Source organism: Suncus etruscus, chromosome 3 (genome assembly GCF_024139225.1).
Source record: "Suncus etruscus isolate mSunEtr1 chromosome 3, mSunEtr1.pri.cur, whole genome shotgun sequence".
NCBI lineage: Eukaryota > Metazoa > Chordata > Mammalia > Eulipotyphla > Soricidae > Suncus > Suncus etruscus.
This window is the reverse complement of record NC_064850.1, coordinates 161,910,160-161,936,246: the sequence shown is the minus strand read 5'-3', so window position 1 is coordinate 161,936,246 and position 26,087 is coordinate 161,910,160. Positions and strand designations below refer to the sequence as shown.

Genomic DNA, 26,087 nt, shown 5'->3' with positions numbered 1-26,087 from the left:
TTACTGAGATGCTATGGTCGCATGGACTATATATATTATATTATATAGTAATATATTATTTATTATATTTATATATAAATATATATTTACTTAAATATATATATTATATATTAATATATATAGGATGGGTAGCACCCCAAATGATAGGCAATGCTGAAAATACTAATGGTGTCTCTTAAGAGATATGGAGAGAAGGGCAATAGACACAGACCGACAAGCAAGCAAGAAAGAACGAAGCTGAAGGAAAAGGCACAGGATGGTTGAAATAGGGGGACAGAGGATAAGACAAAGGTGGAAAATTGAGCTTAACTGGGAATGTCCAAAAGGCAAAGTGGTTAAGTCTAGAAAAGGACTGAAACACAAAATCCAATGTACTAAACAATGTTTTCATGAAATTTTGGGTGCACTTGGAAGTGGGGTTACTCACTGTGGAAGACTCCCTGTTTCTCTTCCTGAGTACAGGCCCCTCAGCACACCTGGGCAGCTCCTCCCAGCAATTGAGAGAATTTGGATAGCCCTGTCCCCTTCTCTATGCCATCACATCCTACTCTACAAAGGAAGTAAAAGTGCCAAGAATTACATCATGAACTGGATGAGAGGCAGGAAGGAAATGATGAAGCCACACAAAACACCAGAAACCACCCTCAGTTCCTGCAAGACAGAGAAAGGAGACAGAGAAGGAGAGGTTCCTGGATGTGAACAAGTTTCTCTGAACTGATTGTGTGAACATTAAGAGAACAAAAAAATAGAGAGAAATGACCTTCTCTCTATCTTTATTATTTTGTTCTCTCAGAACAAAACATTAATACCATCAAAATAATGTGACACATAGCAAAGACAGGAATCAGACTTGCAAGCAGCCGCACTCAAGCACTACAGCATTAGCTCGATTGCCTCCTTCCCCAAAATCTCTGGGCTCTGAGGCCTTATAGTATTCCACATACTATAAAAGTATATTCTCTGCATTTCTTTCTTCATGTCACCAACTACAACTCACATTTGAATGTGTTCACAGTTTAGTAAATTATTTCTTTTAATATAACACATTACTCTAATTGTTTCCCACCTTGTACCTACCTCTCGAGAAACTAATATCATGGATGCAATAGATTAAAATGCAAGACTGCTTACAATTTTTAGCACTACTTGTTATAATATATTCTGGTAAACAGAATCAATATATATTCCATATTATCAACAGATTCAAACTGTTTTTTGAGCAATAAGACATAATTTGTGAATTATTAAACTTATTTTAAAGTTTTCCAATATTTATGATTACTTAACATAATCATACTTTTAGGGGCTGGAGAGATAGTCTAGCAGGTAGGGTGTTTTTCTGACCTGAATTGGACCCCATGCATCAAATATAGTCCCCTGGGTTCTCTCTCTAGCATCTCATATGGTCCCTTAAATACTGCCAGAAGTTAAGCCTTGAGTGCAGAGCTAGGACTAACCTCTGAGTATCATGGGGGTGGCCCAAAATAAAAATATAACTAAATCTTACATTTTGATAGCAAAAATTTTAATTCATTTATATTAGATAAGATATAAACACAAAATTCAAACCATAATAAATTAGTCTTAATAGTCCTATATTCCTACTAGATTATGTATTCATAGGTATTATTTTAATATAAAAGTTCCTAAAATGCATTTGCATACTATCAAATGCCTGACTTTTCTCTATTTTATTTGAATTATTCAAAATAAACATATGAACATATTGGCACTTTACAGAGGATAGACATTTAAATGCTATTAAAATTCAACTAATAAATTTTAAAAAAATGTACTATATCTAACATTTTTTAGTATTTTTGAGTCAGTGATAGAATGTGACCTCTATCATGTCTCTTGATACACTGCCAGTAGCCTCCAGAAACCTTTTAATGATTTATACTGAGATCAAACAAAACTGAATATTTCTTCACAATTTTACAAGCAGTAAGCATTATCTTTAATAATTTGACAATTTGGTTTGTGGCAAGTTGTTATTATTTTAATTATACTTCCATTAATAATAAGGCTAAAGTTTATTTTTCAAATTACTATCATATGGGATATATCTAAAATATGTATGTACATATATGTATATACAGATATATATAAACATATATATATATATATATATATATATATATATATATTTGGCTTTGGGGCCACATCTGGTGGTGTTGTGCACTCAGAAATCACTCCTGTCAGGCTCGGGCGTCCATATGAGATGCTGGGGATCGAACCCATGTCAGCCGCATGCAAGGCAAATGCCCTACTCGCTATGCTATTGCTCCAATCCCAGGATATTTCTATTTTCTTTACCAAGTATAATTATTTCTATATATTGTAAGAATAACAGTCATTGTTTGCATATTAGTATCAGGTATCTATTCCTTTGCTTAGATTCTGAATAGTTTATTGAGACATGAACATTTTTCTATTTTCATATGTACATCTTTCTCAGGCTTATTCATTCTGATTTTTACTACTTAAGTTTAGAAACTTTATATTCAGAAATCAGGAGAATGTCTGCAAATACTTCATTCAAGTATTTACATATATTTTTAATGCTTCTAAATTTAAATTTTGTACAAAGGTACAGAAGTTAGTAAGTCAAATTTAGTAAGTCAAATTTCCACAATTTGCTTCACTTGTAGATTAATGGAATGTCCCCTTTTCCATCCATCAGTGTTAGGTCAATAAAAATGTTTGAATGTGAAACTAGTACATAAATGTGGGAACCCAAATTATAAAATGTGCAGAAGCTAAGCTATTCTGGTTGAAGTGGAGAGCAGGTCCCTAGAGCCCCTCAGACTTATTCCTTTTAATGGCTAAAGTCACTCTGGAAGTCTCCAGGGTCTCTAGAATAAATTGCAAAACAGTGTCCTTGGGACTCATCCAGGAGTCCTGCTAGGTGCCCCTGATCTTTTCATCAATTTCTATGCCAGCACCACACTGTTTTAATTGCTGTAATATTATAATACGCTTTACTATCTGGACAGAGCACTGCTCTCATTATTCCTTCTTAAATTTTTAATTGTTCATGTCTTTATTACCTCCAGATGAAATTTAGATTGGAAATAAATGAGACATCTAATTAAATTTTTAAGAAATTTACACACATTGTTCCATGCCTTTAAGTTTTATCAACTGTAATAAACTTTTTATTACATGGTTTTATATTTTTGGTCACAACTATGAATAAGCTTGTTTCATATAACATTCTCATATTTCACTGCTAATATACACAAAAGCTGAACTGAGATAATTCCTAGATATACAGTTAATTGAAGTCTTAATAATTCTAGCAGCATAGAAGTACCAAATCCCATTTTCTACAAATAATGTGAATTGTGTGTCTTTCTCAATAATTCTGTTTTTCTTTATTATTTACACTGGATAAAACTAGCAATTTTTAGTAACTTCGAAAACTTATTGCTGAAAATTGAGCTGCTCTATAATTTATTTCCTTAAAAAAAAAAAAAAAAAAAACCTTTGCTGAATTCCCCTAAGGATATCTGTAGCTAGAATTATTAAAACTAGCACTGCCAAGGGAAGCCTGTAATTTGACACCACTGGCCAGATATCACCGTCTTCGCTATGCAAATCTGTCTGCCACAATATTCAATCTTTACATAAAATTTCCTCTCCTTTTTAAAAAGTAAATTCTTCTCCAGTGATAGGGCTACATGATGATTCTACTTCACTCTCATGCTGATAATTGTGTCTTATATGTTTCCAACTTACACCTCACACAAAGTCTTTGAATTCCCAACTACCATCTGACTTCTCTGCATTAAGACTCTCCAAGTAGTTTCAAATTCAGAAACGCCCTCTAAATGGGCAAGGCTCAGGTGAAGGACACAGAGAACAGAGACAATTTGCTACCTTCCAAGAAATGGTTTCTCTTGTATTTTTCTGAGGATGTGAATCAATCTCGAAAATATATCAGAGGATTTCACCTTTAAACATGTGACTATCATAGCCTACCTCAAAGATAATGTAATTTTGAGACAAGACAGACTCTTCCCTGAAACCTCATCTCCCAGACTAGTTTGCAGTTAAAGGAGAAAATAATATCTGCAAAAAAATAAATAAATAAAAGGCAACATAGTTGAGAGATAGAAATCGCTTGCCAAATCATATCTAAGAACTGCAAAGAATATATTTTTCTGTTTTAAGTCCAATCTTTCTACATTTTTCTGGTTTGGCCTCAAACGTTCTATGGCAGGGGTCCTCAAACTTTTTAAACAGGGGGCCAGTTCACTGTCCCTCAGACCATTGGAGGGTCTGACTATAGTATAAACAAAACTTATGAACAAATTCTTATGCACACTGCATAAGAAACAAAACAGATACAAATATAATATGTGGCCTGCAGGCTATAGTTGAGGATCACTGTTATGGCTACCTCTTTATTTTCTTGGTGCCTTTCAGAAAATTAATTTCATGTATCTCTAAGGTCAACAGTAATTATACAAGCATTCATATAATGGTTAAAATTGTAGTCCTTCAGACATTAAATATTCTGAGCAGGCTACTTGCTTCACTGCAAAATGAAAAGATTTTCATAATTTAAGAATCCTATCAATGATTTATATTTAGATTTGTGGAATCTCAAATGAGTAGAAACACCAGGCTCTCTCCCTTTCTTCAGCATTAATGTGTCTTCCTTTAATAAGTTTAATCTATACTGTTAGTTCACTAAAAGGTTTAGCTGTTTAATGCCTCATGTCTTAGGTAAATGATTCTGGGATTATAACAATGAAGCATTAAATAGCTCTCTACAATTACAGAGAGCTTTCAAACAAAATATTATTTGTCTTCATACAACATTTATCATTATTTGCCCTTTACAATAATATGTTGAGATTCATATAGGAGGCAGAATTAACTTTGAGATTCACGAAGTAACTGGTCTAAGGTCATATTGTTACTAAGTAAAAGGGTACAACTTACACATAATATGCTCAATGAAAATGTTTAAATATAGTAAGAGTATCAAATATCTTATTATATTTAAGTAATATAACAAGGCCTCTGTGCTAAGTACCTTGGGACTACATATTTCCAGAGAAATACTGGACATTCCTTTTATCCACTATTCTTAAGAAACCTCAAAGGTCCGTATCGCTTTGGTAAAACATGAATTTAGGTCACTAGGTAATATTCAGTTGAGGAAATACATCACATAAAATTATAGCACTTCATCAAGTTCTCTGCATATGTAAATCAATTAGATTGTTGTCTACTCTTAGCACATATGTTTACCAGTTAAAGACTTACAGGTGATAGTTTTTTATACTGTGATCTCATATAAATAAGTGTGACTTCAAAGATCACAAAAATATTGTTAAAATAATTTTAAAAGGCAGGTCTACTTTTCACAGAAGTCAACTTTTGTGCACTCCAGTGTCGCACAGCTTAAAGTCTGGAGCTAGCAACTCTGGTATTGAAATTGTTCCTTCTATAAAATCATATGCCTTTTTGCCAAGAGCGCAGATGTTCTTATAGAAACTGGGGGCTATCCTCAACACAATATGCATGGTATATATTGCATCCCCACCCCTTAAACCAATCCACACTAAAGAATAATCTCCTTTAATGTTCTTAATGGCTCAAACTATACATTTGCGAGGTGGCCCCTGTCGAAACTGGTATTACTTAGCGTTATCTGTGTAATGATATTATTCCTGCTACACTGCTAACTTCATTTGTTCAAGCACCAAGGTCATCATTCACATCTGTAACTTCAGACTGCAGCACTAATCAGTAAGCTTCAGTAAATAAGGAAGGAGTTATATTAGGGAGATGTTTGTATCCATCTTTATGGGGAATTTTTATAGACAAACAAGAGTATGGGCTTTGTAGATAGATGAACTGAGAACCCCTCCCCTCTAACTTCTGAGCTGGGTTATTGAAACCACCTCCCCCCAAATCTAAGCTTCTCCACTTCTTCACTTACAAAATACCATAGACTCTTATCCCAGTTTATTACTTTTCTCTCCTTCAAACAAAACCACGCAACTTGAACTAGCTAGTCCTGACTCCAGTTAGAGGGGGAAATAAGGGAGGCATCAAGACCAAACAGGTGCAAGACTACTAAGTAGTGGGTTAGATACAGAGGGGACCACATATTCTAGCCGCCCTGGGGTGAGGGAAAAGGAAAAGGAAGGTAGGACAGAAACGGAGGTGTAGGGAAGACAATTTGGCGATGGGAATCCCCCCTGATTTTATGTAAATATGTACCTAAAATATTATTGTCAACAATATGTAAGCCACTATGATCAAAATAAAAATTTATATTAAAAAAAATCTAGTGAGGTAAAGAAGGTAAGCCACTTATTCCAAAACACTAAATGACTTTTTACAGAAGTAACTAGTGCTTAAAAACACTAGTTAATACTACTGGCTGATGGGTGCTAGACTCTTCTCAAAGGAAGAATATATTAATTGTTTGGTACAAAGAAGAGAGCTATTTTAAAAATGGGGGTTGGGGGGCACCCTTAAGTTATTCTGCACCAGTTCTTACAAACCAGGTTAGCTACAGAGAGCTAACCCTTCTGCTCTGATCACTGCCCAACTCATTCTATTACAGACTCTTGGGCAAACCTGTAACACAGTGAACACATTTCATTATCTAACATCTTTTCTCTGTGTTTAACAAGAGATAGTCTACAATATGGCACTTGTTAAGACATTGCTCTGATAACTAGGAAGAACATCACACCACAGGGACAAATTCTCCTGTTACATATGCATACAAATCAAGGGAAAATGTCAATGGTGACAACATATTTCCAACAATATATATGTGGACAAACTTTCAGGTAACTATGATATGTAGTATCATAGAATATCCATTATGAGAAAATTCTGTCTTAGAGCAAAATTATTTCAGTCATCCGGCTTCAGAAAATGTGAGAATAGAAACAATTGAGGATAGAAAAACAGTTTTCTGCTTGCTCTTCAAGACTGTGTTCTCCCTTGAGCATGTTGCTTACTGGCTTGTTCCATATCTTTTTATTTGTATATGTCTACTCTGGAGAAGCTTATACTGTTTGTAACATGTGATTTTATTTCTCACCTCATATAGTTCTAAATAAGTTTCAATAAAAATGATCTTGCTAGGGAAGGAAGAATGGAAGGGATGAGGGAAGGAGGGAAGAAGTGAAGGGGAGAAGGAAGGAGGGAGGGAAGGAGGGAGAAGGAGAGAAGGAAGGCAAGATGGAGGAAGGAGGGGGAAGGAGATAAGAAGGATAAAAGGAGAATGGAAGGAAGAGAGGATTTACTGATGTCTAGTATAGTTCAAAATCCATTCTCATCATCAGAATATGTGCATAATATACAATGCAACTATAATTGTGATTTTCTGTAGGGTTTGGTAAACTTTTCTCTAATTTTATAATCATTTGAAACAGCTCGAGTTCCCCCTTTTACTCAGAAAAACAATATTAGATATATCAGAGTTTCTAAAGTGTTCTTAAGAAGGTAAAAATATTAATTATTTAAATCATGCAGAGGAAACATTCTTTTAAAGGTATAACATGTCTTTACTGAAAAAAATCAATCCTTCGATCACAGACATTTTTAGACAATATATCCTGTTCAGAACCTAATTTATTTTCTATATAGTAGATAAAAATACTGCATTCCTCTTCTTTTTATTATGTAGTCAGAGACGACTTTCAGTGTGACAATTTTCTTAATATTAAATTACGAACTTTTTAGAGTTAGGGCAATTAGGACAGCAGATAAGGCTCTTGCCTTGCATCCCGACAAACCTGAATTTGATCGCTAGCATAACATATTATTCCCCAAAAACCATCAGGAGAGATCCCTGACACAAATAAAGAAGTCCAGAGCATGCTGTGTATGGATCCCCAAAAATAATTAAATCAAAATATTTCATAATGCCTAAAATAAAATGTAGGATAAAATACAAAATGAAGTACAGGGTCAAATAGATCGTTGACAGTTGAAAGTATCTGCACTGCATGAAGCCAACTCTAACTACATGGCACCACATGGTCCCCTGAGAAATGCCAGGAGTAATTTCTAAACTCAGAACCAGAGCAGACCCTGAGAATTATCAGAGATGGAATGCCCCTCTGGAAAAATGTAACAGTATGTTACACACTGGGTAAACTGCCATTGATTTGAAAGCCCTAATCACAATAGAGCTGAAACCTACATTTCCCCCAAAATAACATGTAGACGCAATTTCTGAATAATCCTTCTTTAACTATACTTGACTCTGCCAATGTCAGTATTGAAGGTAACACATCCTTGAAAAATAGCAACTCAAATAGATCAATACAGAGTATGCCAATGCCACTTAAAAAATACATCTTTAAAAATCAGCAATTCAAATAAATTTACTTATATCTTGACAAAACATTGACAAATATTCTGTGTAGTTTGATGTAAATATGATAAAGTAAAATTATTACTTCCCTTTTTCTAACTCCTATAATCACATCACCACAAACCAATATGACACTTGCTCTATTTTAGTAATTCTCATTGTCAATCAACTAACATTTCCATATCTTTCAAACATTTGCTTCTGAAAACACATGCTTATGTAATTTTGTGCTTCTGTGTATTTCCCAAACTTTCCAGACATAGCCATAAATTAGTGTAATGTACCAGTATTTGTTTTACAATGTCTTTGCTGCTCATATCTACTTAATACCAAAAAATGATTGTTCTAGGTAACAGTTACACATTATGGCATCCAAAATTTTGAAAAAATATTTAGCCAAGTCTCTATTGTTTATCATTTTTTGGGTTTTTGCTCTAGCTCATAAACCTCTTTTGAAATAATAATTCTCATGTCCAACTCTTCATTTTCCCTTTTTTTGGGTGAGATCCACATATTTGACAAGCATGACTTTGATGTATTCCTCCAAATTATTCATTATAGCGCTGAGAAAAGCAATAAAAAACAAAGCAACAAACTATCTGGCAGCCACTGAGATCGTCTTTGAGACAGATACTGATTAGTCAATCAATAGACTTCGTGCAATCTGCTACAAATTCATTTAATTATATAATCATCCAGTTCATATTTGTCCATCACTTTAAACAGAGGTTCACAATATACTGTGTGAAATGGCTGGCTGAAAATTCACTCCAATAGCATACTTCTGATGTATAATTCTAATAATCCCATCAAAAATAAATTAATTTAGCTTGACATGAATTAACTTAGAAAATCTATAAAGCCTTCCAGGGATTGCTACTTCCATTTCAAAATGTTCACCATCATCTGTTTAATAAAACACTCAACTATTTTACTATGAGTTGAGATAAGCGCAATGATCTATAATTTCCATTTTTTCTACATTTTTATTTTATAAAAATAACACTAGTGAGTACTTACACAGCAGTTACACTGCATCAAGCATTATTCTAACATAAACCTAGGCCCACTTAATCCTTATAACAGCAACCTTATCATCCAGAGACTATTACTGTCCTCATCTTATAGATGTCATCTGACAGAAGAGATCACTGGCATACAGTTAATTTAACTCTTCCAAAGTCACAGAGCTATGAAGTGGTAGCTCAAAAAAAAAAAAAAAAAAAAAAAAAAAAAAAACTAACTGGTGTATACAATTTCTGAACAATTAATCTCCCTGTTCACTAATTTTCTCTGTGATATATAGCAGTGTTTATGATCTAAATCTAAATTTATAATCTAAATGTTTTATTATCTAAAATATAATTTAGACTATAAAGTTAACTCATCCAATTACACAGACTTCCAACATCCAACGACTAAATTAACATACTATTAAACTATATCTTAATACTATGTTTAAAATATTATGATAGAAGAACTTTGAAAATATTTGTAGATGTCTACCTTAAAACAGTATTTTTAAGGTAAGTTAGGAAAATTTAAGGTTGGGACTAGAGACATAGCACCTTGGATAAGGTGCTTGTCTTGCACATTGGACAATTTGTGTTTGATTCCCAGGAGTAACCCCTAAAATTAACCAAACTTAAAAAAAAAATAAGGCACTTAATGAGTATTTCTGTACACTTTAAGGGGACTAAATCATTGTCCATGTGAAAAAGTATAATCAAAGTCATCCTTCTTTTTATGATAACTTTATGAAAAAGCAAATTGGTGGAGGTACCAATATTTTATATCCCAGTTATTGAACTTACATAAAACTAAAAACTACTCTGTAGTGGAAATGAATTAAGCATCTCTATAAAAATTTGACTTATAGATTTACTGTCACAATCAGCTATAAAGGTAGATGTTATTTCCTCAGTGAGATCTAAGACACAAGTATCTTAATCTCTTTATCATTCTAAAACAGAGTCAGAATTCAAATCCATGCCCTTGGGCACCAAGTCTTTGATTCAACATTTACAGTTGGAGAGCAAATGGTGCAACTTGGCTAAAGGGCAATACTGAGCAGTATTATTAAAATGTAAAAGGGAGGCTATCATTTGCTTGAGCTAGTTCATCTTTAAGGATTTTTCTCTTATGAAACACATAGCTCATCCTGCATGTTTAATGAAGCATTAAATCATATCACACATTTAAAGTTTAAGAGGGAGATGGTTTAAGAAAAAGAAGGTACATTCACCCCATAACATACGTCATTTATGTACTGACATGGAAAGATGTTCATAAAAAAGCAATGAGTAAAAATATGCCAGTTCAGGGGACGAAGTGGTGGTGCAAGAGGTAAGACTTCTGCCTTGCTGGCACTGCCTAGGACATACTGCGGGTTCTATCCCCCCAGCGTCCCATATGGTCCCTCAAACCAGTAGTGATTTCTGAGCGTATAGCCAGGAGTAACCCCTGAACGTCACTGGGTGTGGCCCCAACAACAAACAAAAACAAACCGAAAATTATGCCATGTTATTAAATATCAATAAAATACAGAAAATATATTTCAAATGTATGATAGACTTATACCCACAAATACACATTCATTGGAATTCATTTCATATAAAAGATCAACTATTCTTTCCTTACTTAAGGTATCATCATTTATAAGTTATTATTTTACAGTTGCAGAGCCCCTACCAATTCCTCCACAATTGTTTTAAAAAAAATCTATTAAGAATGGTAGAAAGGGAACTGGGAAGATAGAACAGTGAGGAAGGCAGCCAATGGGGGTTTGATCCTTGGCACCCCATATGGTCTCCAGAGCCCTGCCCTGAGTATGGAGGCAGGAGTAAGTCTTGAGCATCTATGTGTGTGGCCCAAAATACCACAACAGAAAAAGGTGTGGAAGAAAGAAAAAGACTGAAGTGGTAAATATTTTTGACATTAGAATCACACGTTTTCTTCATAATTTTATTGAATATTAATATAATCACATCTGTGCATATTAAATTTAATAATTTTAATATGTTCAAAATAAAATTAAAGTGAATACTCAAACAACAATAGCATATAATCATACACTTTATACTGTATAACACAGTGGAGAAATAAAATATAAATATATTGAACTTTTTCCAAAACAAGCATTACTCATCATTCCATTTCAGTCAGGAAAATTCTTCAATGTTATTCTCACAGACTAGTCTCAAATGACACAGTATCCAGATGTAACTGCCAGAAGGAATTAGTTGCAAAATACATCTTGAGATAATTGTAGAAAATGACTGTTATATGAAAGTATTTGATTCTGACCACTTAAATGTTGAAGAATGGCAAAAACAATAGTGCTGGCTTTGTCACAGTTAAAAGTATCTCATTTCTTCTGACAATAGTTAGGCCACAGCATCACCTCCTCAATAATTCATTGATTTTACAAATATTTACCAAGCAAACACACACCAAAATGAAAGACAATAAAACATGTCATCATCATCTCTAGAGACACTTCCTCTGTTTTACTTAGAAATGCATTTCAAATGAAAGGAAGGAGACTAAGCCATATGTCTTCCTTCATATTCATTCAAAATGCTAATTCAGTACACACATGAATGACCCTGGACTACTTTATTTCCTGAGGTATAATTCAGATTCTACGAAAGTTGTGGTCATCATGGTATTTCCCCCTTCTTGATTATTGTTTTATTTTTACAATTTGGCACATGATAAGATCTTAATAAACACTTGCCTAATTAATCAAAACAAGATAATTCACAAATGACAGAACTGACATACTAAATTTGTTGTTTTTTTATGTAAAAGTTCTTATTATCTACTGAAAAAAATGCCCTTTCCAACTCTGTTTTGATTGGGAACTGTCACATTCGTCTAGATAATTAAGATTTACCTATAAACAAGAGTAGATGGGATGTCAGACACAGGATCTAGAAGCTTAAAGAACAGTTATTGTGCTTACCCAGAACATATTAGCATAAAACTTTAGCCATATCAGCCATTTCAATATCTTTCAAGTGAACACTGTACAATGAGATTCTGTAATTTGCTAGCCCCTTGACATGTGGAAGAAGAGACATTTAAAAACACAGATTCTGTATTAATAAAAAATAAAGATAAATAAAATAATCCTCAACACATTTATCCTAACGAGTCTACAGGAGTTACTGAAGACTCTCCCTATAGTGGCGTATGTTTAAATAAATCTTCCATTAAATGAAGTTTCATGTAGAATTTGGCTGGAGTTGGATTTTGGTTACTGGTACCCAAATGTTCATGGTCAGTGTGTTTTGTTACAACATTAAGCTCTGTTGATTTCTTTCTCAGAAAAATAACATTACAGGATAGAGAATGCATCTCCGAAAATCAATTGTTAATCTTCTTTCCAAGTTCTTCAGGCAGAAGAAAGGGTAACTATGGTTAAATTCTACTTTCTGATGATTAGCAACCCAAATTCTTAATGAAATAAAACTGGGAAAGCAAAGTTTTATGCAGTTGTCAAACATGCACTTTATTCACCTAGAGACAATATTTTAAAAATGAATCAATTATATAACATTAGACACTTCTGAAGCAAAGCCCTATAAATAATTCTAATAGAGAGAGGTCTTTACCTGGAATGCAATTATCATGAGTAATCACTAAAATAATTTCTGAAGCTAAAGTTTCAGAAATGGTATATACGTATTAAAAATCTGGCACATGCACTCTAAGATTTTTAGAGATACGACTTATAGTTTGTATAACCAATAGATAGAAGATATGTGCTTCTTTGCTTCTAATTTGTGCCATGAGTAAAAACCTGTAATTGTTTAAACTAGCATTTCTCAAAATGGAAGAGCTTGCACCAGAGGGCTCTAGAACAACCCACTGTGGGGAGTATTATCATTGGGAGCTTTCGTGGGAACTTTCTGCCTCTTCACCTGAAGGAGGCATATTTTCAAAGGGTGCTGAGAATTTTTTTCTTAAAAAATGACAGCAGGGGGCTGGAGAGATAGCATGGAGGTAAGGTTTTGTCTTTCATGCAGAAGGTCATCAGTTCGAATCCGGCTACCCATATGGTCCCCCGTGCCTGCCAGGAGCAATTTCTGAGCATGGAGCCAGGAGTTTCCCCTGAGCACTGCTGGGTGTGACCCAAAAACCACAAAAAAAAAATGACAGCAAACTCATTAAGTTTGGGACCCTCTGGTTTAAACTTCTAAAAACTATATTAAAGATCACCTAACAGATTTTTTGACTCAGTATAATATATAAAGCATCTAAGGGCTGGCGCAGTGGCACAAGCAGTAGGACAATTTGCTTTGCACATGCTGCTCTAGGACAGACTGCGGTTCAATCCCCAGGCATCCAATATGATCCCCCAAGCCAGGAGCAATTTCTGAGTGCATAGCCAGGAATAGCCTCTGAGTATCACTGGGTGTGGCCCAAAAACATATGTATTTCTTTTTTTTTAAACAGGGAGCTTTTTAACTTTTAAACTTTTTAAACAGGGGGCCAGTTCACTGTTCTTCAGACTGTTGGAGGGCCAGATTATAGTAAAAACAAAAATTGTGAATGAATTTCTATGCACACTGCATATATCTTATTTAGAAGTGAAGAAATAAAATGGGAATAAATACAATATGTGGCCCGCGGGCCGTAGTTTGAGGACCATTGATATAAAGCATCTATACAGAGATTTATGCTAAATATATAGTTGGGCAGTACTTTTCTATTCTACTTTATGTACTGTTCAACTTATTATTAAAGAAGCTTTTCAATCGTCTATCCTATCTCCTATCTCCCTACCATTTTTTATAGATATGGCAATATCTACTAAAAAAAAAGAGGCCTAATATGAGGAGGAACAGAACAAATGGAACTATTTTTAATGTGTCAGTATTGTCTGGTATTAAATATGGAATATGGGCTGGGCACCTTTTGTAATGCCCAAAGTTAGCTTTGCCAATAAATTATCCTTTATGGAATCAAATAGTCCCCAAAGCTTCTAGGTTTTCATCAGTTTAAATTGTAATATGTGAATTCTGTACATTACCAGGCAGGAAGCCCATTATATTACAATGCCACATTTAAATGTTAGAATGAAGTAAATTTAACTCCAATGTGATCAAATGTCTATAGTTTTGAAGGAAATATAAATAAGAGCTGGTTGTTATCCAACACTAAATTAGTGCTTACATAAAGTCTTACTTAGATTTTTCCCAGAGGTTGCCATTCAGCATTATTAAATCATGTCTGAAGATAAATTAGGCCAGATGTTTCTGTCTTAAATTTATTCAACTCAAGCAATAGGTATTAGACCCACAAGAAACCAAATCCTTCCTTGGGAAGTTATCTATATCTGTAGGAAAAGTTTCAAGAGTTCTATTAACAACACTGATTTGGGGGCAAGAGAAATAACGAAGCCTGCCATTGAACATAGATAATAGTTAGAAGAAGAAACACTGCAGAATTCTGCTTCAAAGGAGGGGGGGGGGGTTTATAAAGGTAAAACATATCATCCCTGCATTACTGGGAATTAAAAGTGAAAAAACAAAATTCACTGTTGTGAGCCTAGCAATCCAGTGGTGACCTTGCCTATGCCAACTATAATTACATACTATGCCCTCCTACAAAAGCCAAACTGTTTAAAGGTAACTACTAAAATCAATGTCTCCTATAGATCAACTCTGCCATAACAAAAATGATCACTTAGTATGTATAAGACCATGCATTAACAACTGTCACCCAGTTAGGCAAAGATAGAAAATTCAAGACAGGAGTTTTCAGTTCTTGCTTTAGAGCATAGAACAGTTATGGCTAGAAATCTGTGAGCAGAGAAGCAGTGCAGACACCTTTGAACTGACTTAAGATGCATATGGTCACCACTTTCCTTGTGATTTGGAAGTCTAAAGGCTTTCAAGAGAAGCTTTCTTCATAATTTCCCTTTTTCCAACATGAAGTGGGGTGAGACTCACCAGGGAATCAGTCAGTGGCATGAGTTCCTGTGGACTGTATAGAAAGAAGAATGGAGCCTGATGGGAAACAGCCCAAGGGTACTGAGCCCTCAATGAAAGGGAAATGGAGACAGGAATTTCTGGGGTAGACTAGGAAATATAATCCCTTGTGAGGGTGTTCCTCCTCTCTACCAGCACTTCCCTGGGCAAAAGACAGAGTGGGGGTAGAGAGGAGAGAGGAAGGAGGTGTTATTACAGTGTCTGCTTTCCTCCTTTCAGTGGTGTGGAAATCTGGCCGGACCTTTTCAATGAAACACAATTTGTCTGGACTTGGGAACTTGAACTCATTTTAAAATGTCCAAGTGCCCTTTTTCTATCTCTTCAACTATCGTGGATTCAATTCCCTGGTAACAGTAATTGTTCCACTCATTTTGATTAGAAAACTTTCCTCAGTAGACAGATGGATGTGAAAGCAATTATTTTACAAGGCCAAAATATAAAAAGATCTATCTTAAGATAGCATATAAAACTGTCCTTGCAGTGAAAATTCTCTATTGTTTACTAGTTTAAAAATACCAATGCATAAATACTGGGAAGGAAGATTTTATGAAGTAATCCAATGCAATGTAATGAAGAAAGAAAAAAAAGGTGTTTAATCTTGTGTGTCTTACCTACCTCTAAAGCATGTCGTTATACATTTAGTGCCTAACACAGAAGAATGTGCCCTGGAATGAAAATACTTGTTTGCTATATAAGATATAAGGAATGTATCTGTCGGAGATATGAAACAGTAAAAAGCAACTTCTAAATCCCAGTGGATGAAAACAAATCCTTGTTTCTTACTCAAATCTGTCTGTCCAACCAAGAACCAGAATTAATGAAATTCATCTTGTTACCAGTGTTTGGGATCAAATGGCTAAGAAAGAAGCAAGTGAATCAGCATCTGGGGTGTTCAATGTTTCAGAGCAGAAGAGACTCCTGAGCACTATGTTTTTCATCACTCAGGGTTTTTGCAAGAGCACTTAGTCTACTTAAACCTGTTTCTTTCTCTGGAACAAGAGAGATGGTACAGTGGAGGTAAGGCCACTTTGCAATGTGGCTGGCCCAGATTCAATTCCTGATACCACTGGGATCCCTATTGATCAGGGAGAAAGGAATAGCCCCTGAGCACTACCAAAAATGTGGTATAACACTCCCCTCAAAAAAAAATATAAAGGGAAAAAATAAAACTTGTTCATTCCCTAAAGCTACTTGCCAGGGAAAGATAGTAATACAAAAAACCTCATTCTCTTTCAAGTTTCACAACAAAAAATTAGAGCCAAAGCAAAAACACAGTGGTTTGGACATTTGCCTTGCATGTGTCTGACCCAGGTTCAATCTTCAGCATCCCAAATGGTCCCCCAAGCTTGCCAAGAGTAAGTTCTGAGCACTGAAGCAAGAGTAGCCCCTGGGTGTCACCAGTTATGGCCCATAAACCAAAGAAAAAAGGTTTGACCTACTGTGAGGCTGAGCTCAAGAAATTAATCATTCTGAGGGGGTGGGCTAGACCCGGTGTTACTAAGGACTAACTCCTTGCTTTGCATTCAAACATCAACCCTAGTGAGCAAAGGGGATTTTATGGGTTTCCAGGACTGAATCTGGATTTGGCTACGTACAAGGCATGTACCCTACATGCTGTATTAATTCTTGGGCCCAAATTAATATTTCTTAAAAAAAAAAAGTCATTAAAAGATTAAGTGGAGGGGCCGGGCGGTGGCGCTGGAGGTAAGGTGCCTGCCTTGCCTGCGCTAGCCTAGGACGGACCGCGGTTTGATCCCCCAGCGTCCCATATGGTCCCCCAAGAAGCCAGGAGCAACTTCTGAGCGCATAGCCAGGAGTAACCCCTGAGCGTCACAGGGTGTGGCCCAAAAACCAAAAAAAAAAAAAAAAAAAAAGATTAAGTGGAGGGACTGAAGCAGTGGCGTAAGCCGTAAGGCATTTGTCTGCCTTGAGCTTGCTAGCCTAGGACGGACTACGGTTCGATCCCTGGGCATCCCATATGGTCCCCCAAGCCAGGAGCAATTTCTGAGAGCATGACCAGGAGTAAACCCTGAGCATCACTGTCACCGGGTGTGGCCAAAAAACAAACAAAAAAGATTAAGTGAAAATACATTATCTGTATTTGCTCAGTGATCATTTTATCCTGCTTTTAGTCCCTCTATTATTTATTTACTGGAAATTAGTTTGTGATAAGAGCATTGAGTAAAAAGTGAAAAGACAATAAAAGCTGAAGAAAGAATGAGTAAAAGAGATAACATTTTTATGTTTAATAGGCTCTTCATTTTTTTTCATTACCTCATTAAGGAGCTTAGTAGACTAAATACATTTTTCACTTTACACATAGTAACAGCTCTGCCTCGAGCAGAAAACATAAATAAACATCAATGCTCAGTATCATCCACCTTCTTCCAAAAAGGTATGAATAAATTTTCATGTGGCTGAGAAGCAAAAAAAGATGGAGGAAAGAAAGAAATTTTGCAAAGCTTATCTTTGTTTTATTTAAGCTCCAGGAGAAAAATGTTAGATGAGTAAATAAGAGATGACAACCATAGAACTGGGTGCCCATAAAACCACATGATATAAGAAACCATTATCTGATGTTAACCTCCTTACAATAGTGAGAAGAGTGAGTGAGTTGCCCTGTTTTGTTAAACTAACATTCTCAAAAGGTCAGTAATCAACCCTGTAAAGAAAACATGACATTTATACAGAGAATAAAAATATTTACTTGTCTCTAGATAATATCTGGATGTTTCATTCAAAATATAGCATGAATTCAGATCTTAAAATGCTAAATTATACTCTGAATATTACAGACTACTCATATATAACTCTAAAGAAACTGTTCTATAATTTTCTAAATGAACTAAAAGTATTCATTATATATGATTTGAAAATTTTAAAAATTTAAAATATGATTCTTAACTCCCTGGATCCAATTAGAATAAAAATCTAGCTTCTAAGTCAGATGAGTTTCAGAGGAAAAAACTAAAGCAGTCTTTGCAACAGCTGCCTTGGCTGTGTTGTTTTTTAAATATAAAGTGAGCAATATAAATAATGAGTAAAAGGGGCCGGAGAGATACCATGGAGGTAAGGCATTTGCCTGCATGCAGAAGGATGGTGGTTCTAATCTCAGCATCCCATATGGTCCCCCGAGCCTGCCAGGGGCAATTTCTGAACGTAGAGCCAGGAGGAACCCCTGAGTGCTGCTGGGTGTGACAGCCCCCCAAAAAATAAATAAATAATGAGAAAAAGTAAAAATAAAACACTTTTATTCTTTTAAAAATCTTGAATGGGGTATATAGCTGGGCAGACTTGGATTTGAATCACTCTCATTTACTAGCTCAACAAATAAAAACAATGACATTTATAGTTTGTTTCCAGTACCTGTTTTTTATTGGTCTTTGTGTGTGTGTGTGTGTGTGTGTGTGTGTGTGTGTGTGTGTGTGTGTGTGTAACTTGCTTCTGTCCCTTGTGAGCTTTGTGGGCAATTAATAATTTTATCTGATCCTTGCAACTGCTGTTGGTGAGGAATGGATATAGCAACCACATAGAAAAAAGAGAAGTCTTCGCCTATGGCATTAAAAAAATAACAATAAAAAATTATTTTAATGCTGGTGTGTTGTTAAGCTAAGAGAATATAGGTCTAGAAATTCAGTAGTATCTTATCTAAGCTCAGACTTGAATCAAATGCTATCTACAGTATAAAGACAAGATAAAGTATTTCAAAAAAGATAGAGAAAAAGCACATACTTAAAAGACAATACCTAAGTTTTTTTGTTTTTTGTTTTTTGTTTTTTGGTTATTGGGCCACACTTGGCGGTGCTCAGGGGTTACTCCTGGCTGTCTGCTCAGAAATAGCTCCTGGCAGGCACGGGGGACCATATGGGACACCGGGATTCGAACCAACCACCTTAGGTCCTGGATCGGCTGCTTGCAAGGCAAACACAGCTGTGCTATCTCTCCGGGCCCCTGAATTATACTCTTGAATTTCTCAGTTATTTGAACATTTTTTGTTTAAGCTAATTTGAATTAAATTTATTTCAACTGCTACTTCAACTAATCAATATTCAATTATTTTTAAAGACTAATTTTTAAAGAAATTACAATTTCTCCTATGTTTTTCTTAAGGTTAAGTAATAAAATGCATATAACAAGTTAGTGTCAGGCATATAAGTACCCAATAAATATTAGCTCTTATAAGCTGTGATGACTAATTAGTGTCACTATAGCAATGCTAATATTTTAAAATAATTACTATAAGGCTATTCCAATATTATATGAGACACTGTCAAATAAAGCCTATGACACCAAGCTTATAAATATTTTACTTACATGTATAAAGAAGATTATTTACTTTGCAAACATTTCCAATCTGTGTGGTAATCAATGTATTAGTTCTTCTCTTGGTTTGGAAATCATAGTAAGCCTTTAGAGATCATCACTGTACCTTATTAAAATCAAACACAGAAGATTACTTTTAATCACTTAATTTAAGTTACTAAATTCTACTAAACTGAACAACTTTAAATTTATAGAGAAGTAAGTCATTTGGGTCTTAAGTTGTTGTTTTCTAAGTTTATTTCAAGGATCAAGATCAAGGATAAGGGTCCATATTTCATTCATCTAGAACTGGATATATTAATGGCAGGAACTGATTATCTTAGGGCAGGGGTCTCAAACTTGCGGCCCTCGGGCCATTCGCAGCCCTCCGTACAACATTTTTGGCCCACGGCCGGCCTTCAAATGTCGCAGTATTCGCGATTATTCACTCACCAAATAATCGCAATAAAAATCGCATTAGTAAGAAAAAATCGCATTAAACATTCGCATAACCCAAGCAGTTCTGTTCGGGGTACGCAAATGTTTAATGCGATTTTTTTGCAATTTTTTTCTTACTAATGCGATTTTTTATTGCGAATATTTGGTAAGCAAAATCCCTTGTGCGGCCCTGCCTCACCCCGACTTTGCCTCCTGTGGCCCCCAGGTAAATTGAGTTTGAGACCTCTGTCTTAGGGCTATTGAGCACAATTATCAAAATAATAAAAGGTATCACAAGCAGACTGAAGATAGAAACAGATTTTTAAGATCTATCATCTGTCTAATTGATTCTTGGGGAAATTTGAGCCCTTTATAGATTACACAATGATAATTTAGCAATAATAAACGGAAATAAATCAAGAATACAGATTTTTATGAAAATAAATTAAGAATACAATCATCTGAAAGACTTAAATGTAACTGCTCCATTGAAAAAATTATTATTTGTTCACATTATTCAACTATCGTTAATATACCTTTATATAAGGAAATATACGGGGCACTCAAAAAAATTACAAAGATGATGAACAAGCAATCAAGATATGGTGACTTAGCTTTTGAGTGCTTGGGGAGAATATATAAAAACTTCTCAAAGAAAACCAAATATTGAAGAAAATCTATGATTTTTTTTTCAGATTAAAAAATTAGATGGAGTTTTTTGCAAAGGAAAACAAGTACAAATTAAAAGCAAAATGTGGTCAGTATAATAAATTCAAGAGCCAATTTTACTTTTATAGTACTAGAGTGTGGAATGCTAATAGCAAAAGACTCAAACAATGTATGTGAATGACGCAAAAAACTAAGTCAATAGATTTTAATCATATGGAACCAACTCAGAATGAAATGCTACTATTAGAGATACTTTATTCATTTCCCATTAGCAACTCCAGATATGATTTCTTCCCTTCACCCAACTTGTGATCCAGTATGCTGACATCTATTAGTGCCAATTCCTTCATGAAGATTCCTGATGCTTTGGATTCTACAAAGATTTGGCCACTGGGAAGTATTACTTGGAAATCCATCTGAATATGAATATCCTTGACACCACAGTGGAAAAGTAAAGGCTAGCAGAGGCTACTCGATAAGCCACATTTATAGACATAAACCCTACTAGCATCAATGCAATAACAGTTCCCTGTGTCTCTAGTCCTTCAAAGTCTGAGGACGGTTAACAGCTTTCTGCTGAAGGTATCACTGAGTAGTCTCAGTTTTTTTTCTTTACTTTCACTATGTCCTCACTTTCTTCAATCACCTCTTTTAGGGAATTCCATCTATTTCTTCCAAGAATGAAATCACATGAACCATGTTACCTCTAAAGAAGTTATGAATTCAATAAGAAGAATAATGAGTGAAGGCAAGTCAAGAGTCAGTAAAAAACCATTATTAGGTTGTTGCAACAATATAAAGATGGAAACTACAAGACCCTGATATTAAATGAAATCTTCTAGGGACAGACATTCTGTGAGTACATTATACACTTTCTCTTGTTCCAACCACAATTTAGAGTTATTGTTCTCTTTTAAGGCACAATCTATCTAAAATTGAAAGATGTTAAATAACTCCCAAGGTCTGACAAAAATAAGTAGCAAAATTGGGTTCAAACACAAATCTGTCCATCATTAAACTATATCCTTTTTATGACCTCTATATTCCCAGAGGGTGAGGTCACAGACAATGCAAATGAAAATAAGTATAGGATGTAAAGATACAAATTTGAAAGCAGTAAAAAGGGGGAATAAAATCACACAATAAAGCATTTAATAAGGAAAACACCTAAGGGGAAGATTTATAAAATTACACTAATGATGACACAAAGCCTCTGACTCAAACAACTGCACAGACTGTGGTGGCTTTCACAGAATGACAGAAAGGAGAAACATGGTGGCTGGGAGAAGGAGTTAGGAACAAGATGAAGCATTCATTTGTAATCATGTGGACTACTATTGCTAGTAAATAAACATGACCTAAACACACTTTCTCATAAACCCTAGCAGGTCGGATACAAATGTATGAATGACAATATGTCTGTTAGATATAATCTGTCTGTGAATTTGAATCAGGAGCACATATAGTAAAGACAAAACTGAAATGACACGTGAATATATACAAAGGTTTTCAAAACACTGTCCTTTTCAGAAAAGAAAAATGAATAAAAGGCACTCAGCATCTCCTGGAAATGTTAACATTTCTTTAAGTAAAAAGAGAAAAGCTCTCCACACTCTCAAAATGCACTTGAGGTTACTACCCTTCCTGATAACCTTACGATGCATTGAGAGCAATGGCTGGGCTCAAGGCCAGAAATGAGATTCAAAGGTGCTCCTGTTATTTGTGATGTAGTAAGTACCACAACATCCCAGTTAGACTATTCTGTAGTGTGGCTTTTTCTTTGTGTGATTTTGATACCTAGAGTCTTTGATTCCTATTTTTTCTAGCTTTAAGGGCAAAACCAGCAAAATAAAACTTTCCAAAATTTTAAAAAGTTGTTCTCCATAATTCTCACAAGGCTAACAGATTCACTGCGTGTTGTATTGTGCTCAATATTCTTCTGTTTTGTTCTTAAAAATTATTTTATCTGGGGCCAGAGCGATAGCTCAGCGATAGGGTGTTTTGCCTTGCACACGGTCAACCCTGGATGGACCTAGGTTTGATCCCCAGCATATCATATGGTCCCCCCCAAGCCAGGAGTAATTTCTGAGCTCATAGCCAGAAGTAACCCCAGAGCATCACCAGGTATGCCCCCCCCCAAAAAAAATTTTTTTATCTGAGGGGTGGAGCTTGAGGCACATCTGGCAGTGCTCAGGCTTACTCCTGGATCATTTTCAAAGGCTTAGGGGACCAGATGGGATGCTGAGGATTGAATCCAAATGGGTCGTAAGAAGGCAAATACCCTACTCAATTGTACTGTCGCTCTGAACTCTACTATTTTTTTGTTTCTTTTTTGTTTGTTTGTTTGTTTGGGGGGACTGCTAGCGTTTGCAAGGCAGAGACCTCACCTCTAGCGCCACCGCTCCAGCCCCTGAACAGTACTATTAAATTTACTTAGCTAGATTTATTTAACTAGATTACTTATCTATCAGATGCTGAAGAAACTTAGAAAACTTCTGATAATTCATGTTCTATTATGAACACAAGAATTTAAGCAATATACCACAATGCTTTTAGGGCCAGAGCGGGTGCCCAGGACAGACCTGGGTTTGATCCCCAGTGTCCCATATGGTCCCCAGAGCCAGGAGCGATTTCTGAGCACATAGCAGGAGTAACCCCTGAGTGTCACTAGATGTGACCCCCCCAAAAAAAAGTGGATCACAATGCTTTTAAAAATGTAAAGCATAAACGCTTTCCTTTAAAATAAAATGGTCTGTATGGCATTTACCTAGCACGCAGCAGACCCCATTTTGATCTCCCGCATCCCATATGGTCCCTAAGCACTGCTAGAAATGATCCCTGAATACAAAGCAGGAGTAACACCTGAGCACCACTGGGTGTGACCCCGAAACAAAAACAAAAGTCTAACTTTAAGAGGTATTAATATTGTGACAATTCAGTATAAACTGTCAGAAAAACACAATGACTGAAAAGTAACCATTAAACTCACTTCGAAGTAACAGTTGTTAATCAAGAATGTAACAAAGACCCATTCTAGAAGTTCTAAAAGTAAAATGTTATAAAACAACTCTTTTATAACTTGCTATTTTCATTTAAAGGTGAGAACATAGGATGTCTTAGCTTTTTCTTACTAAGCATCCAGTATTTGGTTTTCTGTTTTGTTTTGTGCATAAGAAGAGTTAATGTCTTGTGAAGGTTTTCTTTTGAATAATAATCCACATAAATGTGCTGTAGGGCAGGTGCAAATTAATGAGGACAGAAAGAATTACAAAGATTCCAAAAAAAAAAAAAAAAAGAATTACAAAGATTCGAGATGACAGGGAAAATCCATGTCCATCTGCCCACTGTCTTATTCTCAAAACTTTGTGCACATCTCTAATTCAAACTATAAAGTTTCATAAATAGTTTTCAGCACTGATCAATACAAAAATATTTAATGTTCAAATAATTTATAGGGATAGAGGGATGGCACAGTGGGTAAGGCGCTTGCCTTACACATGGCCAACCTGGGTTCTGCCCCAGCATCTCATATAGTCCCCAGATGCTATCTAGAGTGATTTCTGAATGTAAAGTCAAGAGTAAACCCTTGAGTGCTGCTGGGTGTGGGCCAAAAATTTAAAAAATTTTAAAAAAACAAGTAAACATAATAATATATATATATATATATATATATATATATATATATCTGAAGATTCTTAAAAATGGTGGGGTGGGGAAAATATTGAGATAGAAGTGATAGTTGAAGTGATAGCTTAGCACATGGCCAACAGCAGATAAATCCCCAGCACTGCAGATGGTCTCCAGAGCACTTCTAGAAATGATACCTGTGCATACAGCCAAGTAAGCACAGTCAGTAGAACCCCCAAACAAAACAACAACCAAAAAGAAAATTAAAGGAGGCAAATTATCTAATGAAAAAGACATATGAAAGACAAATACCAAGATAATGTAGAGAAAAAGGATACTTCATTGACTGTTGGTGTAAATATAAACTGGTTGAACCTCTATGGAAAACTATGGAAATTTGTCTAAAAATTAAAAATAAGACTATGGGGAGAGATAGCAAGAGGTAGGGCATTTGCCTTGCACATGGCCAACATAGGATGGACTCTGGTTCGATTTCTGACATCCCATATGGTCTCCCATGCCTGCCAGGAGCAATTTCTGAGTGCAGAGCCAAGAATAACCCCTGAATGCAGCCAGGTATGACCCAAAAAAACAAATAACAACAACAAAAGACTACGATATGATCCTGAACCCCCCCCCCCAACAATCCAAAGAACGCAAGAACATTCATTCAAAAGAACATATGCTCTCCTATGCTCACTGCAGCACAATTTACAATGGACAAGATCTGGAATCAACCCAGATCCCAACCACAGATATTACTCAACTTCTAGAAAAAATGAAAACTTGCCTTTTACATCAACATAGATGGAATTGGAGGTCACGCTAAGTGAAATAAGTCAGAAGGAGAAAGACAAATACTAGGATAATAATCTTATTCATATGCTGCATGTAAAGATACAAAGTAAGGGATGAGAAAACGTCCAAAAGAAAATAAACCTTTAGACTCAGACCACAGAATTGAGCTTAGTAAAGTGAGGGGTGGGTGGAGGAGTACAGGGACAGTGGGATGAATATTGGGACTTGGTTGGGGGCAGGTATTGCACCCCTCAAGTATATAAACATTTATGTTGCTGTAAACCAATGTTACTTTAATACAACTAAGTGTATTTGTTATATATATAGTGAGTGGGGAAAAAAAGTAAATGTGAATTATATTTACAAGATAGAATGTGTCACTTGTCCTCAGATGCCATATCTTGAAGGTATACATACATCTCTGCTTAAAAGGCAAGTCATCACAGACTTCTTTGCGTGTCAAGGTAGAGTCTTGGTGGAGGGAGAACTGCCATTGTGGTGGGGAACTGCGCCAAAGGAAATGGGGGAAATGAAGCAGAGGGAGAAAATAAACAGAATTTGCAATATTTTAACGTTAAACAGAAAGTGAGAAGAGAGCTTGAAGCAATTAGACAAGAGTAAGAGTGAAAAAGAACATGCCGCAAAGAATTAATTGAATAATTTTTAGAATTTCTCAAAAGGAGACAAGAAGTTAAACAGGAAGAGTTTAGGAGAAATATTAAGACAATTTCTAATCACCAGGTTTTAGAGGTATAAAATATATTTGAGGCTCAGCATTTTCTTATTAATAGTTTTTAAAAATAAAACCTTATCTGCTATGTGTGCATCTTCCCTATGTCTGAGCTATCAAAAGAAAGGTCAAAGATCCAATCCTAATTTCTGATTTT

General features: G+C 35.4%; 1 protein-coding gene and 1 long non-coding RNA gene across 2 annotated transcripts in view; both read right to left on the bottom strand.

Annotated features, from left to right (window-relative positions):
- The window catches only part of ASXL3 (ASXL transcriptional regulator 3), a 151,558-nt gene extending 151,062 nt beyond the window's left edge, over nt 1–496 (bottom strand). Inside the window, exon 1 of the mRNA XM_049769721.1 lies at nt 428–496. The gene's annotated coding sequence lies outside the window, so the exon portion shown is untranslated. The remainder of the gene's footprint in view (nt 1–427) is intronic.
- A 30-nt stretch (nt 497–526) lies between these two features.
- LOC126003474 (uncharacterized) lies at nt 527–19,748 on the bottom strand. The gene is made up of 3 exons (XR_007493793.1): nt 19,681–19,748; nt 11,819–11,877; nt 527–549 (listed from the first exon to the last, which is right to left on the bottom strand). It is a non-coding gene; the product is annotated as an uncharacterized LOC126003474 (long non-coding RNA).
- Between the last annotated feature and the right edge of the window lie 6,339 nt (nt 19,749–26,087).